Consider the following 7288-nt stretch of genomic DNA (forward strand, 5'->3'; position numbering starts at 1 on the left):
AGAGCACGGGTTTAGTATCAGGAAACAGAAGGTGAAACGAGGTGCTTCGGGAAGCTCCTGGACCCCGAGGCGCATGGAGACCGGGGGGTCCTCCTCCTCGTCCGGCGGCTCCCCCTGCCTCCACCTCCGCCCCGTCAAGCCGGAGCCCCAGGGCGCGCCTGTCAGCGCGCGCACCCGCAGCTCCGGCGTCCGCATCGGCGACAACGCCTCCCCCACCGGCCGCTTCGTCCTCGTCAAGCCCAAGCCGGAGCCCAGCCTCCCCGCGGAGTACGAGGAGGTAGCCTGGCGTGGCTTCTCCGACGAGGACGCCCTGCGGTGGGCGCGGGACGACTACCTCCGCAACGAGATGGTCCGGCAGCGCCGGGCCCTGTAGGAGATCGCCGCTCGCAAGCGTGGGCGCGAGGACGAGCACGACGTCGTGGTCCTCGACAGCGACGACGACGACGACGCCCCCGGACCGTCCAACCCGCCGCGCCAACCGGGGGAGGGATGCAGCAGGGACGGCAGAGGCGGCCGCGGCGGTGACTACACGCGGTTCTACCACCTCCTCGGCATGTAGAACCGCGTGGGCAGGCGGCGAGGGAGACGACGCGGGTAGCCCGCGGTAGTTTTTCCCTTTTTTGTAAAGTATGTTTAAATTTAAACAAACTCACCGATGTTTACGTTAAATTTGAATCGTGTTTGCACCGTATTTGACTTTTAAAAAAAAAACGTGGGCGCCGTGACTGGGGGACATCACACCCCCAGTGCGCGGTTTAGCGCCGGTGCGTCTCCAGGGGACGATTTTTTGCTCCTCCTAGGAGGCCAACGGCTGGAGATGCCCTTAGATGGCGGGTTCCATCCATCGATCTGCAAAGCTTTATATGGAGGAGGGTTGGCTACGTTTCTAGTGCAAATCAGCAACCGATTCCGTTTTGAATAAGATAAGAAGACGGGTTTGCTATTTTTCAGCCGGATGAAAACAATTCGGCTTCATTCGTTTTTCTAGCCGCTCGATCTCTGTTTTGGGATTTGTGCTAATCCGTTTTATTCCTAGCTTCGGTTCTCTTTGTTGTCTTATCGGGCGCGCAAGCGAGACCCGTTTTGTTTTCCCTGGCTGGCCGAACCGTTGGTCCTTTTTTCTTCTTCTCTTTTTGTCTCCCTGTAGCTGCCTTTTCCCCTCCGGCCCTCCCTTTTCTCATTCCTAGCATGCATCCGAGAGAGGGAGAGAGAGAGTCATGGCGATGTTGTAGATCCCCTCGCCGCCGCATCTGCCTGCTGATGTCTGCTGCATCTCCCGCCTTGAGGTGTGCTGTATCTCCCCCTTCCCTCGCGCTCCGTCCCTCCCAATCTCCCCTCCCCTTCTTTCTTTTCTGCATTTTCGATGTGTTGTCTTGCTCCTTAGATCGATTGAGTTCAGATCGATTTTTGTTTAGGTTGTTGTTGTTGTTGATGTGTATATCGTTAGGGCACTCAGATTTGTTCTTTTAGATAGTTGAATGTGATAGCCCCGCGCCCTTTAGTTGTATGTGGTCTGTCCTGTTCGTGCACTTGGATTAGGCTGCAGGAGTGATTAATCTGCTATAGGGGATTCATTTACTATGCATGGCCATTTGGATTAGGGCTTCTTTGCCTTGAATTGGCTGGCTCGTTTTGTTTGTATATGTATGTGCAAATGCTCAGTTGGTTCACAATGGGACACCGTAGAACACCCTGGAAGTGCCCTGTTGTAGGTGTTAGATCGCCTGGCCATTTTATGTTTTCTATGAAGTTGTGTTTTCAGTTTTTTTAGATTAGAGTTTTAAGTAGTGTTTTGTTTCTGTGTTTGAATAGGCATCAAACTTTCTATTCTTGCTCTGTAGTTGTATGCTCATTTAGGGTTCCAAATCACATTTAAGTTACCTGTCAATTATCATGTAGGTTCTAGTTTTCAGTGTAATTTTTAGTGGATTTTATCTGTACTATGGTAGTGCAATTACTGTGTGTTGTCAGTGCATTTTTAGTGTGTTTTAGTGTAAATATTATATGTAATTGCACTGTTATTTGAGTGCATTTTGACTGTAATTCAGTGGTTTAGTCTTGCATTTGTTCCAGTGTACTTTCAATGCAATCTCATAGTAATTGCAGTGCACTTCAATTTCATTGTTGATGTAATCTTTGATGTAATTACAGAGTATTCTTGCTGTATTACTTCTTTAGCTGTAATCTTTTTGTTGTAATTTCAGATTAATCTCTCTGTAATTACAGAGTAATCTCTCTGTATTTACAGAGTATTCTTGCTGTAATTACTTCTTTAGTTGTAATCTTTTTATTGTAATTTCAGATTAATCTCTCTGTAATTACAGAGTAATCTATCTGTAATTTTTTGATGTAATCGAGTGAATATACAGTGTAATTACATATAAGAATTTTAGTGGTGTTAGTAGTGGAATTTGCTCTGTTGTTCTACGGGGTATGAGTTGGTTGTTTGTCGTGAACTTTGTGTAAATGTGTGTTTTCTCCAGAGTGTAGATTTCCGCTCTTCTTCAGCTAGATTTCCGCTCCAGTACCTTGTGATTTCGGTAGGTTGTCCTTGTCTTCTCCCTTTCCCCATTGGATTTCTTCTAGATCTAGTTGCTTGTTTCGATTCCCCTGGCATTTGATGCACTTATAGGTGTATGTGTATTTGTAGCGGAGGACTTTCCTGGCAATTTCGTTGCAGTTGTAGCGGTAGGTGCATGGATGTAGCGGTGGATTTGATTCCCCTTTTGATTTTCTATCACTGGCCTGGGCGTCTGATTCTGCTGACTATTTTTTCTATTTGGCATGTGTTTCTAGGTAGTAATTGCATCTAAGTTATAGCAGCTCCATAACTATAATTTCATTTAATTACAGTGTAGTTTCCTCTGAAATTGTAGAGTAGCAGCACTGTAATTACAGTGTTGTTATAGTGTAATTTCCAGAGATAACCAGAGTTACTGTAACTTCTGGGATTGTTAATTTTACAATCACTGCAATTACAATTACAGTATAATTTCAGGTTAATTACAGTGCTATTGTCAGTGTATATTTAGTGCAAGTACACTAGATCAGAATGAAATTTTCATTGCAATTACAGCTTGTATAGCAATAGTTAGGGAGGGGAATGGGAGTTTAGAGGAGGGAGTTGTGTTGAGATTAGACATGGGATGTTACCAGGAAGTCTCGTGCCCCTTCAATTCCCATTCCCTAACTCTAATTACCCTCAACCAAGCTGTTAAAGTATTTTTTTGGAGGGTTTGTCTATGTTAGTCTACAAGCATTTTAGATCTTTTCTTTGTGGCTTGTCTTTGTTGGCTGGTATTTGCATTCATTTTACAACCATTTATTTATATTTATTTGTGTTCGGGTAGTATTGCATCTAAGTTACATCACTTCATGACTGTAATTTAATTTTAATTACAGTATAATTTCCTCTAAAATTACAGACTAATCGCACTGTAATTATATTGTTACAATGTAATTTCAGAGTAATCACAGTGTACACTGTGCTATTTTGTTGTAATTACTGCAATTTCGCTATAATTTACGGTGTTGTTACAATGTAATTTCCAGTGGTAATCACAATGATATTTTTACTGTTATTACATATACTAGTATATTTACTGTATTTATAGTTAGTGCAATTACAGTGTAATTTCAGTAAAATTACAGTGCTAATTAGACTGTAAATCACAATGTCTTTGTTCGGTAGTGTTGCAGCTAGTCACACTGTCAACATATACTGAATCTACCTTTGTGTCTGAAACTTTGCCAAGTTCCTACCTAATCACCCTACAGTACAAATATACAGTGTAATTTTTTATCATTTGTACTCATACACTCTTGTCTTTTTTTAGCATTGAAGCAGTGAGATGTGATAGGGCCTGTTGTTCATATCGTTCACTTGGTACTTCGTGCCCTAATGGACATCTAGGCAACTTCCTGGTAATATCTTAATGTCGTTTTTCTTTGCTCTTTTAAAGGAAATCGTCTTGAATAATTCCGGGCCTGAACTGATCTGAAATGCTTTTGAAGATGCTAACGGTGCATTTCCAATGTGGACGACCAACCATGTAAGTACTTTAATTTCTGCTATCTTTTTTGGTGTTTGTCATTGCCCTTTCTTTTTTTATTTCTTATTTCCTCTATATACATTTTTCTTCATATTCTTCTTCCTTTTTGCAGCTATACTTTCCTGTAACCATTCGAAAGCATTGGTTTTCTTTCATCGTTTCTTTGAAGGAAAGACCCTTTGCTTTCCTTGATTTAGCTTTCGATGAGCATTCTTAATTTCACTTGCAGATTTGTCATCCGCTAGTACATTACTAATCAATTTGTTTCTAGATTAGTTTCCTTTTTGAAGGCACTATTTTTTTTAATCTTTTGAGATTTTCTCTTGTATTTTAAATTTTATTCAAAGAATTATAAACTTCATAGGATTTTGGGATGCTTTTGTTACTCCCATGATGAGGAAACAAATCGATTCCGAACAATTTGACGGTATCTACCTAGCTGTACCCAACCAGACTAATATGTAATTTGGTTTTTAGTATGGCTGACCTGATTCCTGATTTCCTTTTATATTTTGTTCTTGATAACATTGTTGGTATCTTATTTTTTGTTTTTCTACCTTTATTCATGTGAAAAATCAGGCACGATTGTGGCGTCTTTACATTCAAGTTTATGGAAGTGTGGACTAAAAGGACTCAAGTTACTAACCACTTTTCAAGTGCTGACACATCCAACTTAAGGATAAAGTATGCTAATGATATGTTTTTCAGCGAGTTCAACAGTGTGGATAAGTTCTAGTTACTGATTTCTTTGCAGATGTAAGCACTTCTATTTTTTATACTTCAAATTTACAGAATAGAAGTTCATGATTTCCAGTCATTTTTTAGTTGTACTTTTGGCTGAAGGTTGCCCAATTTACGGTACACATCTACATCATTGACTGTCTATTGTACTGTACATTTTCTGCTTTTTGGCTCAGTGTCAATTGCTTCACTTTTTGTGCCGTCCCACTCGCCATTGATCTGGTTTTTGTTTCTGATTTATGTCCTCAATTGCTTCAATTTTTGCTTCTCCTAATTTATGTATGTGTCAATGAATTTCTTCTGTGGATCGTCATGGTTGGTTTGTTCCTTGTCCATCGGTCGATTTCTGTTTTTGCTTGGATCTGCTCATTTGGGTAGGATTCTACTAATGCTTGGTGGATTTTGGTCTACTGGTTTGGGTAGGATGCTACTGATCTGTAGCATAGCATGCCTTCCTGTGTGCAGAATTTCTTTATTGTTTTGTTCAGCCATTTCAAATCAATCTTTGACTTTGTGCTTTGGTATGCGTTAGCAGATGCATTTTTTCAAATTAACCCATGATGCTATGTTGTCTTGACCAGCAGTGTTCCAGTGTTAACTGTAATTTCTATTATGGTTTAATGTAATTATATATATACAATAGTTTCAGTGTTAACTCACCAAACTTACAGTGTAATTTCTATTCTTGTTTATTGTGATTATATATTTACAATAGTATCAGTGTTAACTCACAGAACTTATGCGGTGGCCCAAAATCTGGACCCCAACAGCGAAGGAAGAGGGGTGCTGCAGTTAAAGTCTGGGTTAATGTCAGTAATCAGGGTATGAGCTACTACTCACCTCATCTCTTTCCCGTCTTTGGGGTGAATATACTACTATTATATTATTGCATGACCATTCGGACACACTTACCTATGCTACTAGTCACCAACTAGTCTAGGTCACATATGTTCGACTGTAGACGCTCTAAAATGTACTGTTTATGGGAACATTTATTTAGTAAGCTAATAATAATTTACCTTTTTTATGGACACACTAATCTGTTTTTCTGTTATCTGAATCCACCCACAACGCATACACATGTGCAATTCTGACAACGCATAAAACTGATCTTGGATTGAATGTTAAGCATTGCCATTCTTTTGCTAGTTTGCCAGAGTAATGTGTTAGTTCATGCAAGACCAAACGCCCTCACCCATAATAATGCGATGGTTTCGATTATCATGTAGGAGTAATGTGTTAGTTCATGCAAAACCAAACGCCCTCACCCATAATAATGCGATGGTTTCGATTATCATGTAGGAGTAATGTGTTAGTTCATGCAAGACCATGAACCCTGGCTAGTGGGGACTGAGCTTGGGTGAATAAACTGCACCTGCCTTTGGTAGGTGTAGTAAGTCACTGAAGCTGCGTCCGGCTAGTTGGCGATCACGGGACGCATTGTAGCCTGACTGAGGCATTTGATTTCGACCATGCACCCGATCGTAATGACACGACGCGACACCCTCCACGTGCACGCGCAGGCACGATCACGAGACGCACGATCACTGGAAAGCTTAAGCTGCAGTCATAAAGGACGCTAGCGAGCCAGAAGCATTTAGTTTGATTTCCATCCCGGCCCATTCCCCAGAGCCGGCTGGATCACATGCTGACATGCACTGGTGGTGCGCTGCTAGCCCTTTCATCCCTATTCCCTAGACTTTGCTCATCCCTTCAATGAAGAAAATATGCCCTAGAGGCAATAATAAAGTTATTATTTATTTCCTTGTATCATGATAAATGTTTATTATTAATGCTAGAATTGTATTATCCGGAAACATAATACTTGTGTGAATACATAGACAAACTAAACGTCACTAGTATGCCTCTACTTGACTAGCTCGTTAATCGAAGATGGTTATGTTTCCTAACCATAGACATGTGTTGTCATTTGATAAACGGGATCACATCATTAGGAGAATGATGTGATTGACATGACCCATTTCATTAGCTTAGCATCCGATCGTTTAGTATGTTGCTATTGCTTTCTTCATGACTTATACATGTTCCTATGACTATGAGATTATGCAACTCCCGTTTGCCGGAGGAACACTTTGTGTGCTACCAAACGTCACAACGTAACTGGGTGATTATAAAGGAGCTCTACAGGTGTCTCCAAAGGTACATGTTGGGTTCGCGTATTTCAAGATTAGGATTTGTTACTCCGATTGTCGGAGAGGTATCTCTGGGCCCTCTCGGTAATGCACATAACATAAGCCTTGCAAGCATTGTAACTAATGAGTTAGCTACGAGATGATGTATTACGAAACGAGTAAAGAGACTTGCCGGTAACGATATTGAACTAGGTATTGAGATACCGACGATCGAATCTCGAGCAAGTAACATACCGATGACAAAGTGAACAAAGTATGTTGTTATGCGGTCTGACCGATAAAGATCTTTGTAGAATATATGGTAGCCAATATAAGCATCCAGGTTCCGCTATTGGTTATTGA

The 7288-nt window shown here is 41.2% G+C and overlaps 1 long non-coding RNA gene across 1 annotated transcript; it reads left to right on the forward strand.

The window, feature by feature from the left end:
* The first annotated feature begins 1151 nt into the window (after nucleotides 1-1151).
* On the forward strand, nucleotides 1152-6766 carry LOC125506577 (uncharacterized). The gene is made up of 4 exons (XR_007282693.2): nucleotides 1152-1286; nucleotides 3963-4052; nucleotides 4632-4808; nucleotides 5528-6766. It is a non-coding gene; the product is annotated as an uncharacterized LOC125506577 (long non-coding RNA).
* The last annotated feature ends 522 nt before the right edge of the window (nucleotides 6767-7288 follow it).

The sequence above is a fragment of the Triticum urartu genome, chromosome 5A (assembly GCF_056163025.1).
Source record: "Triticum urartu cultivar PI428250 chromosome 5A, HENAU_Tu73, whole genome shotgun sequence".
Classification (NCBI taxonomy): domain Eukaryota; kingdom Viridiplantae; phylum Streptophyta; class Magnoliopsida; order Poales; family Poaceae; genus Triticum; species Triticum urartu.